General features: G+C 35.5%; 1 pseudogene; it reads left to right on the top strand.

Moving 5' to 3' along the window:
• The first annotated feature begins 10,211 nt into the window (after positions 1 to 10,211).
• On the top strand, positions 10,212 to 10,311 carry LOC123813582 (annotated as a pseudogene).
• Positions 10,312 to 11,727: the final 1,416 nt, after the last annotated feature.

Genomic DNA, 11,727 nt, shown 5'->3' with positions numbered 1-11,727 from the left:
GCCTACCTCCATGGTCATTATCTAGTCTAAGCCATGATCCCCTATGGACTAACCTCTTCACTGGGTCTCTCCCATTCCACTCTGCTCTTACAAGCCATAGCTGGATTTCCAGTCTCATCTCATATGATTTCCTTATCTCATGTCCATGCTCCAACCATCCAGACTTCCTTTCTGTTCCTCGTATATCAAGCTCCTTCTGTTCTCAAACCTTCATACTTGTGACTCACTCTGCCTACAATTGCTTTTAGCCTGGCTCTTGTGTGGATGGCTCCTGCACATGTACCAGGTCTTTATTCAAACACACCTCTTCAGAGGGGCTCTCCTTGTTTACTAAATTTTCTCTGCTGTGTTTCTTAATATGTCTTCTCTATTTGCTCACTTATTTAACCTAGGCTAAAACTCCTTATTTAACCTATTTACTGGCTGTGAAAACTTAGGCAATATTTTTACCCACTCTTACCCTTAGTATCTTCACCTGTAAGATAAGGATAATAATAAAACCACCCTCACACAGTAGTAAACATAAGTGAGATATTATGTGAAAAGGGCTCTGAACATAACTTAGAACATGTACTTGCTCACTTAATATTAGCTATTTTTCTTATTATATTCACTTATAAAAATTCAGGTTCCTTGAGTGCATCTGTTTTTTCATCACTGCATTGCTAGTTCCTAGAACTATGCTGGCACTCAGTAAGTCTTCAATAAATGTTTGCTAAAAGAATGAAGGCTAAACAGGCCATATACATTTAAGCTGAAGAGGTACTTGTACACACACTTGCACCTACCCTTGTACATACACAGGTTAACTTGCTGTAACACTATAAGAGGTAAGGAAGAAAAGGGAAGTTGCTATTTGACCACATCGTACCACCTCTACCACCAATCACTACACTGGCCAAGTCACTGGGACTACTATAGAAACCTCCTAATTGCTCTCTTTTCTTCCAACTTCCCACCCTATAATCTACAAAAGTCAGAGTAATTCTCTTAATACACACATCAGATAATGTCATTCTTGTACTTAAACCCTCCAATAGTTTCCCATCATACTTGAAATATAGTCTATCCCCCTTGTTATAGCCTAAGGCTTACATAATCTATCTGCAGCCTTATTCTTCAAATTCATCTTCTGTGCTCTGTTCCCTGAGGCTACTTGTTGCGCGTGGGTCACCGGCCAGCAGTGACCACGGAACGCTGTGGATGGCTCGACGATAAACACGCGAGAAAAAAACATGCACAGAGACAAACTAGTTTCTGTGGAGAAGTAGGGACGAAATGGCCACCCCTTCTAGTGAGGAGCGCGCCGATTTACAGTCCATACCTGCTTTTATTGGGCTCATTTTGCATAATAATTCAGGTAAAGTACAGCACTCACCAGGGGAAGCAAGGAACTATAGAAAACAAAGAACTCTGCCCGTCTATTGAGTTGGGGGTCAAAGAGCTGTAAGGCTGAGGAACAAACTAGCTTCCTCCTAAGACCCTTCTCATTCAACTGAGAGCATTCCAAACAAAGAAGGTTTCACAGTAATTTACATGTTCTTTCTTAGGCCTGATCACCCCGGGAAATCCGCACTTCCCAGTACCGAGCTGTACTACCCTGTCATTGTTTCAGGCTTAGGTGGAGCACGGGAACTAAGGCCACCGAGAGATAAGGAGATTTTCTTCCGGACGCTGAGAACTCAGACTTTGTCAAAGCCGAGGAGTGAGGGTCCATCACCCCCCTTTTGCTGCAGCCCCCCAAGTCCTTCTTTTGGGGGGGCCTCCCAAAAGTGATCGTGCCTGGCTTGGGGTTGTTCCCCCCATGGGGAATCTTACCCGTCTTTGGCTAACCCGACCAAGCTTTTTGGGGTTCAGCAGCAGAAGCAGCATTCCTGCCAGGAAGATAAGCTTTTGTCTCCTTGCCGGCTCACGGTTCCAAGGGCGTTCCCTTAGCCTTAGCCTAGGCAGGGGTTTCAGCCTCTGATACCAGTCAGGGCGGTTCCCAACAGCTACTACCTATATGCCTGACCCCTTCTTCACCAGCCTTACTCATGGTACTGTAGGCAGAAAAAAAGTGGAATAGACATAGCAAAAACACAGTAAAGGAAACAGAGGTAAGAAAGCAAACAAAATAAATGAAACTAAACAATAGAACCATGCAGCTGACAGTTTTTGATCACACTAACTAGAGATTAATCACACTATTTATTAATAATGATGCATATATTCTAAATAATGTATTAGCAAAAAGAATCCAGGAGCTCCTTTAAAGAAATAAAACATCATTAACAACTGAGATCTTAATGGTTCAATACTAGAAACTCTAGTACTGCAGTTCATCATATTGACAAATCTAAAAAAAAAAAAAATCATAGGATCTCTCCATAGATGCTGAAAAAGCATTGGACAAAATTGATCAGCTTTTCCTGATACAACAAAGAAACAAGATAATCAAGGAAACACTGAATTAAATAGAAATAGAGAAACATTGTCTTATCATAATAAAATGTATCTGTTTTGATCCAAAGCCATCAAAATGTTCCTGACTTTTACGGAACTGTCTTCATTGTGTCAGCTAGTTATCCACTAATACCACTACTGTTTAACATTGTGCTGTTGTTATTAGTCAACACACTTATCCAAGAGAAAAAAGTTATAATTATAAAAATTAGAAGACATATAAAATTAACACTAATTGTAGATGACATGGTAGTATAATGGAAAGACTCAAAGGATTTTACTAAATACTATAAACAATAAGAGAATTCAGTAATAAGTACAAAATCAGTAGTTTTTTTAAAAACATATTTATTTTTTAGAGAGAAGGGGAGGGAGGGAGAGAAACATCAATGTCGGAGAGAAACATAGTTGGTTGCCTCTCGCATGTACCCCAACGCATGTGCCCCAACGCATGCACCCCAATGACCAAGCCTGCAAACTAGGCATATGGTCTGACCAGGAATCAAACTAATGACCTTTCACTTTGCAGAATGATGCCCAACCAACTGAGCTATACCTATCAGGGCCAAAAATCAGTAGTTTTTATATATTTAAGCAACCAGTTAGAAGATTTAATTGAAGGGTCCATATATGACAGCAACAGAGAAGATAAAATGCATAAACATAATGTTAAGAAAAGTGTGAGATCTGTTAAAAATAAAACAAGAAATATTGAAGACCATAAAATAGCCTTTCTACCAATAGAAAGATCATGTTACTGGGTAGGAGGATTCAGTATCATGGCTGTGTCAATTCTCCCTAAAATAATTTGTGAATTCAATATGCTTTCCATGAAAGCCCTACAATTTTAAGCAGCAGCATCTGATGCTAAATTTAGTAAAAAAATTTAAATAAACATAAGGAGAACTAGCCATAAAAGGCATTAAAACATTTTAAAAGCCTAAATAATTAAGAGTAGCATACTGGTTCATTAGCAAAACATAAATCCCAGAAGTAATCAGATACATAAAGGAATAAGGTGTATAAAAAATATGCCATCTCAGATCATTGGGGGAAAAGAGTTAATAAATGGTTCAGAGATAAAAGAAATACCTATATCTTACTTTATACACCAGGATAAATTCCAAATGTATCAAAATTTTTTGGTTTTTAAAATGTAACCATAAGACAATAAGAAGGAAACTTGAAACAATTTTTAATAAATTTGTACTTAAGAAGGTGTAACCTTTTACAATTCAAAATCACCAAGTCGTAAATTATTTTATTCATAAATTTGGTCATACAATCTTTTAATTCACAGGAAGAAACATCATAAACAAGTTTAAAAGAGACAAACTGTGGGAAATATTTAAAACCATATCACAAAGATTAGATAACCTAATATATAAATTGATAATAGAGTTACCTATTGAAATACAGAAAACAAAATAAAATTTGCTCTTAAATAAGTGACATATAAACAACCTCATCAATAAAAAAGAGAAATGTAAATTAAAACCACACAGAATACATTTTCTACAGTTCAGATAGGAAAAATCCAAAGTTAACCTACATTCTGTTGATAGGATTCTGAGGAATGATAGTATTTTCTCATGCATTGCTGATGGGAGTATGAATTGGGCAATGTGCTAATATCTACACAAATTACAAATGTATATGCCTTTCAGCCTAGCAATTCCACTGCCAGGGAATCCCAGATATCCACCAGTGATGTGTGGAATGCTGCATGTGAAAATTACTCACTTACTGCAACAAAAAATTGGAAATATACTAATGTTCATCAATATGTAAATATATACATATTTATATGTAAATATATATGTCAGATTATATCCATCAATGGAATTATAGGAAGTTTTAAAAACTGACAGAAATTCTTCTTATAGTAATATACAATTGAAAATGTATAATTAAGTGATAGAATGATAGTGTTTATTAAGTGACAAGAGAACGATGTGTATAATAGGTCATTTTTTGAGTAAAAAAAAGAAAAATAGCATATCTATATTGCCCTGTATATTTATAAAATACTTCTAGATGAATACTCCAGGATGAATAATAGCTGCTAGCCAGGGGATTGGACCTAGGGACATTGAGAAAATGAAAGACAAAACCCACATATATGCTGTCTCCAAAAGACCCACATCAGACAGAAAGATATACACAGACTAAGAGTAAAGGGATGAAAATAACATTTCGTGCAAATGGAAAGAAAGAAAAGGCTGGGATAGCAATACCAATATCTGACAAAATAGACTTTAAAACCAAGGCTATAGTAAGAGACAAAGGACACTACAATAATGATAAAGGGAACAATCCAGCAAGAGGGTATAACCCTAGTAAACATTTATGCACCAACACAGCAGCACCTAAATATATAAAGCAAAACTTGATGGACATAAAGGGAGAGATCAACAGAAATACAATAATAGCTTGGGATTCTAACACCTCATTGACTTGAGTGGACAGATCTTCCAGGCAGAAAATCAACAAGGAGACAGACACTTTAAACAACACACTAGATCAAATAGATTTAATTGATATCTTCAGAGCATTTAATTCCAAAGAAGTGAATATACATACTTTTCAAATGCATAGGGAATGTTTTCTAGGATAAACCACACATTAGGACACAGAACAAGTCTCAGTAAATGTAAGAAGATTGAAATTATATCAAGTGTCATCTCTGACCACAATCTATGGAACTAGAAATCAACCACAAGAACACTGAAAAACATGCAAAGACATGGAAGCTAAATAATGTGTTTTGAAACTATGAATGGGTCAACAACAAGATCAAGGAAGAAATCAAAAGATACCTTGAAACAAATGATAATGAGGACACAACACTCCAAAATCTGTGGGACACTGAGAAAGCAGTCCTAAAAGAGAAGTTCATAGCATTATAAACCTATCTCAAGAAACAAGAAAAAGTTCAAATACACAATCTAACTTCACACTTAAAGAAACTTGAAAAAGAACAACAAACAAAACTCAAAGTGAGTAGAAGGAAGAAAATAATACAGACCAGAAAAGAAATAAACAACATAGAGTCTAAAAAAAGATACAAAAGATCAATGAATCCAAGAGCTGGTTCTTTGGAAAGATAAACAAGGTTGACAAACATTTAACCAGACTCATAAAAAAATGAGTGAGAAAGAGAGAGAGAAAGGATTTAAATAAATAAAATAAGAAATGAAAGAGGAGAAATAACAATTGACACCCCCCAAAAATACAAAGGATTGTAAGAAAATCTTATGAACAATTATATGCCAACAAACTGGACAACCTGGATGAAATGGGTAAATTACTAGAAACATACAATCTTCTAAAACTAAATCAGGAAGAATCAGAGAGTCTGAATAGATGAATTACACCTAGTGAAATTGAAGCAGCAATCAAAAGAACTCCCAAAAAACAAAAGCCTTGGACTGAATGGCTTCACAGGTGAATTTTACCAAACACTCTGAGAAGAATTAACACCTTTTCTTCTCAACTATTTCAAAAATTCGACAGGAAGGAAGACTCCCAAGCTCATTTTATGAGGCCAGAATTATCCTAATTCCAAAACCAGATAAAGACTCTACAAAAAAAGAAAAGTATGAGCCAATACCACTGATGAACATAGATGGTAAAATTCTCAACAAAATATTAGTACACAAAGACAGCAATACATCAAAAAGATCATATACCACAGTCAAGTGGGATTTATTCTAGGAATGTAAGGCTAGTACAACATGCTCAATCAATGAATATGATACACCACATAAACAAAATGAAGGATAGAAACCACATGATCATATGACAAAAAGGCATTTGATAAATCCAGCACCCATTTATGATAAAAACTCTAAGCACAGTGGGAATAAAGGGAACATATGTAATCATAACACAGTCTGTATATGACAAACCCACTGCAAACATCATACTTAATGGGCAAAAACTACAAGCATTCCCCTTAAGATCATGAACAAGAACAAGACAGGGACATCCGCTTTCATCTCTTATTCAGTATAGTACTGGAAGTCCTAGCCACAGCAATCAGACAAGAAGAAGAAATAAAAGGCATCAAAATTGGAAAGGAAGAAGTAAAACTGTCTTTATTTGCAGATGACGTAATAGTGTACATAGAGAACCCTAAAGATTCCACCAAGAAACTACTAGAACTGATAAATGAATTCAGCAAAGTAGTGGGATACAAAATTAATATCCAGAAAATCAGTTGCACTTTTATTTGCCAATAATGAACTATTGGAAGGAGAAATTAAGAAAGCAATCCCATTCACAATTACTTCACAAAGAGTAAAATACCTAGGAATACATCTAACCAAAGAGGTAAAAGGTATATACTCAGAAAATTATAAGACACTGAAGAAAGAAATAAAAGATACAAATAACTAGAACTACATACCTTGTTAATGGATAGGAGGAATTAGCGTAATTAAAATGTCTATGCCACCAAAGTATCTATAGATTCAACACAATTCCTATCAGGATTCTAATGAAATATTTCACAGAACTACAAGAAATATTTCAAAAATTTATATGGAACCACAAAAGGCTTCACATAGCAACAGTGATCCTGAGAAAGAGCAAAGTTGAAGGAATCACGCTACCCGATAACAAACTATAATATAAAGCCACAGTAACTGAAACAGCATAGAACTGCCATAAAAAAAAGACATAGAATAAAGGAACAGAATAAGGAGTCCAGAAATAAACCCACACTTTCACAGTCAATTAATATTCACAAGAGGAAACAAGTACATACAATGGGCTAAAGATAGTTTATTCAATAAATGGTGTTGGGAAAATTGGACAGATATGTACAGAAAAATGAAACTAGACTGCCTTCTTATAACCACACACAAGAATAAATTAAAAATGGAGTAAAGACATAAACGTTACCCCAAAACCATTAAAATCCTAGAAGAAAACATAGGCAATACAATCTTGGATATTGCTCAAAACAATATTTTATCAAATGTATCTCCTCAGACAAGGGAAACAAAAAAATAAGCAAATGGGACTATAACAAACTAAGAAGGGTTTTCATAGCAAAGGAAAACATCCACAAAATAAAAAGACACCCAACTGAATGGGAGAACATACCCACTGATATATCTGATAAGGGGTTAATATCCAAAATTTATAAAGAACTTAGAAAACTCCAAACCAAAAAATAAAAAATCTGATTAAAAAATGGGCTAAGGACCTGAATAGACACTTCTCCAAAGAGGACATACAGATGGCCAATAGATACATGCAAAGATGTTCAACATTACTAATCATCAAAGAAATTAAAATTAAAACCACAATGAGTTATCATCTCACACCAGTCAGAATGGCCATCATTAATAAATCAATAAACAAGTGCTGGCATAGATGTGGAGAAAGAAGAACCCTTTTTCACTGTTGGTGGGAATGCAAATTGGTACAGCCACTGTAGGAAGCACTATGGACATACCTCCATAAATGAAAACTGGGCCTGCCTTTTGACCCAGTGAACTTGCTTCTGGGAATATATCTGAAGGAACCCAAAATGTTAATTCAAAAGAGCACAGGCAACCTTCTGTTCATTGCAGCTTTATTTAAAATCACCAAGGTATGGAAACAGCCCAAGTGTCCATCAGTAGATGAGTGGGTAAAACAACTGTGGGATATTTACAGGATGGAATACTACTTGGCTATAAAAAAGAAGAAAATTTTACTCTTTGTGACAGTATTGATGGACCTGGAGAACATTATGTTAAGTGAAATAAGTCGGTCATAGAAAGACAAATACTATATGATTTCACTCATATGTGGAATCTAATGAACAAGCTGAACTAACAAGCAAAACAGAAACAGAGTCAAAGAGAGAGAGCAGGATGACAGCTATGGAGGCAAGGTCTAGGAGGTGGAAAAAGGAAAATGAGCTCATGGAGGTGGACAACAGTGTGGCGATTGAGAGAGGGGAGAGAGGATAAGAGGATAATGGTGTTTGAAAAAATATAATAAAAAAATTTTAAAAGAAACACGTAGACTTATGACACTTTTTATGTTTTTTAACCACAAGAATGATTTGTCTACTCAAATTAAATTTAAAATATTTAGTAAAAAAGAAATAGCAATTTGTTATGAAGTTAATACTGATTTATGTTTTTTCATTTTCTCAATTTTATGCATTATTTAATGTATATAATAAAAATTTGAAGACATTAGTTGAGTCTTCATCTCACTGTATACTATTTCTTTTTTAATAAATGATTATTAGCATTTTCATAGTCTTCATATTTCCAGCAGGAAAGTACATAGAAGAACCAGACCACAAAACTTATCACTTTTCAATTGCAAATGGTTTCACTCTAAATGGTTTGCCAAGGGTGTATAATTTCCTGGTCACTCTTTCTGATTGGCAGAATTCTTATCATCAAAGAATTTTTAATGATAAATAAAAATATACATAGAACACATCTACTTGCACTAATCTTTAAAAGCAGTGAAATTTATAGTTGTGCAGAAAGCCCCATGTTAGGAAATTCTACCTAATTTTTAACTGATCAGTGTATATATGCAGTGTATGAGATTTAAGAAATAATATTTAAGTCATTCTCCCCAAATTCTTTCAGGGGATTTTACTGAAAATAATAAGAAGTGGTCAATTTCTACTGTCCCTTCTGAGCACACATCCAAACTCCAGACTAGCTACCCCTTCCATCGTCTCCTCTCGTGAAGTCAACAAGCCAAATGGAGGCACCTGAATTCCCATGCTATGGGGTTGGTTCAACAATGATTGGAGGAGCCAGCCTTATCTCCTTTTGATAAAAATGAGAAAATCATCTGAAGAAGACTTGCATATTTTCATCATTATTATACCTGTATTTTAACTTCAGAAGTAATATTTCAATGGGTAAAAAAATAATAATCCTATGGCAAAGATGAAGAGAGCTATGAACATCTAGCCATAAACCTTCGAGTTGTTACAACAATTGCAATATAAATATTTTGTTTAGCAAAACAATACTTCCCAGTGTTTCAAAACCACCTTCAAAATCTAGCCTTAGGAGTAGCATTCAGAGATTAAGTAATACATGGCCATCGAGAGCACCATTTGTAAAGGGAGTAGTAACATTTACAGTCATTTTCGAATCAGCTTAAATTTCAGTCTGAACTTGAGCAGCATTGTGCTGACACAACACATTCATAACAAGAAGGGAGTTTCCTGTTCTTTTTATGAAGCTTTGTAACCTTGGTTTCTAGGACTCCTTGTTTTGGAAAATAAAATCACATCCTGATGATTTCTGTACTAAATAAAACTAATTAAAAATAATAAGGAAATGGATATGCTTTACATCAAGATGTGCAAGTGATCTCTTTGTTTTGTTTTGTTTTTAATTCAACTTAAAATCTGACCACACATTATTGTTTTTCTCTAGGAGAATGCAGAAGAAAACAATGAAGTAAAACGCTGTGGCTTGCTGGGTGCTTCTAATAGGTGTTCAGTATAACAAAAACCACACAAACCACATGATTGTAACAATTACTATGGCAACTAACAAAATTGTCAAATTGAAATACCCACTGTTGAGGCTGCCCACACAGAGCTCTTAGATCTGGCATCCACTTCCACTTCAATGTACAGTGTGTAAATTTAGAAGCCCCAGCCATCTTGTAACCACAGTGAAGAAAATTGCCTGCATTAATCATGCTACTTTATTTTCAGTTGACTGTTCCATATGTCAGACAGCTTCTCTTGCAGCCCTCCATTCAAAAGTGAAGGCCAGGGCTTGCTGTGGCAGCACATACACTAAAATTGGAATGATACAGAGCTGAGCATGGCCCCTGTGCAAGGATGACACACAGATTCATGAAGCGTTCCATATTTTTAATAAGCCAGTCAGAGAAAGACAAGTATCATATGATTTCACTCATATGTGGAATTTGATGAACAAATTGAACTAACAAGCAAAATAGAGACAGACTCATAGATAGAAAACAGGATACCAGCTATGGGGGTGGAGGGGGGTAGTGGGTGGAGGGATTGAGAAAAAAGGAAAAAAGACTCACTGACATGGACAACAGGATGGTGATTGTGAGGGGGGCGTGGTACAGAGGATTAAATGGTAATAAAAATACAATTAAAATTTATTAAATTTAAAAAAAAGTAAAGACCAAGGAGTTGGCTGCCCAGTCTAGTAAACTGCATGTAAAGCCTTAACCGAATATGTTACTCAATTAGCAATACCGTCCATATGTTTTCTTCCTCCGGGCACTCAGAGCCATGAAAATAAGTTCATTTAAAATAACTCTTCTATCACATAGTGTATCTTTTCCTTCTCTTAAATCAGATCATATTAATCTGTCTGATTCAATTTTCTAAAACCAAGTCTGTCATATGCAAGAGGGCCTTTCCTCAAATAAATGTCACACAAGAAAGCTGATATAAAACTGTAAATGGTTTGGTTGGAATGTTCGATTTTATTTTCAGAGACAACAAAACTTCAGGAATATTTTGACTCCTCATCATGCACTGATGAGGAAAGGCTCAGAATGGAGATCCAGGCCATTTGGGGAAAGCTGGAAAAACGGGAAAAGTTAAAAGAATAACCCCTGCTCCAGCAACTCACGCCTCTAACTGAGGGGAAAGAAGTCATCGCACAGAGTTCTGCTGTGCTCAGCAAACACCCCCACGTGCTTTTTCTCTTCCTGCTTCTGCCTCAGAAGAAACAGGAACTTTCAGGGCAAGAAAGCCACAGGAAGTGATCTGTATCTTTTTAGAAGCACAGGCACACAAGAAAGGCAAACTGAGTTCTTTTTTGCTAGGACATATGAAGTTAGAACATAGGAATTCATTATTGTGATAAAAATCTTCCTCATAGTGAAGACATCATCATCATCATCATCATCATCATCATCATCATCATAATTAACAACCCAGCACTCACTGAGTGCTTACATGTACCAGGCATTGTTGAAAGTGTTTTATATGGGTAGACGAATTAAATCCTTACTTTCAATATACCACTATTGTCCCCATTTTACAGATGAGAAAACTAAGGCACAGATGTCTAAGTAACTCATAAGAGAGTAGAGCCAGTATTTAAATCTATTAATAATTCTGGCAGTCTGTTTTCCAGTCTGTTTTCCAGTCTTCAAAAACTAAAGAGATAATGGGTATCTGGCAAAGTATACAGTAGCTTCCCTTAGAGTCTGTTGGCTTTCAAAGTCTGGACATACACACACACAGAGAAACAAAAAATAAGATAAAATAAAATAAATTGTTTACAATACTGATGCTTGATG

This window comes from Phyllostomus hastatus, unplaced genomic scaffold (genome assembly GCF_019186645.2).
Source record: "Phyllostomus hastatus isolate PE091 unplaced genomic scaffold, TTU_PhHast_1.1 phas_contig_152, whole genome shotgun sequence".
NCBI classification, from domain to species: Eukaryota; Metazoa; Chordata; class Mammalia; order Chiroptera; family Phyllostomidae; genus Phyllostomus; species Phyllostomus hastatus.
The sequence above is the reverse complement of the archived record's forward strand: the minus strand, read 5'-3'. Positions and strand labels throughout refer to the sequence as shown.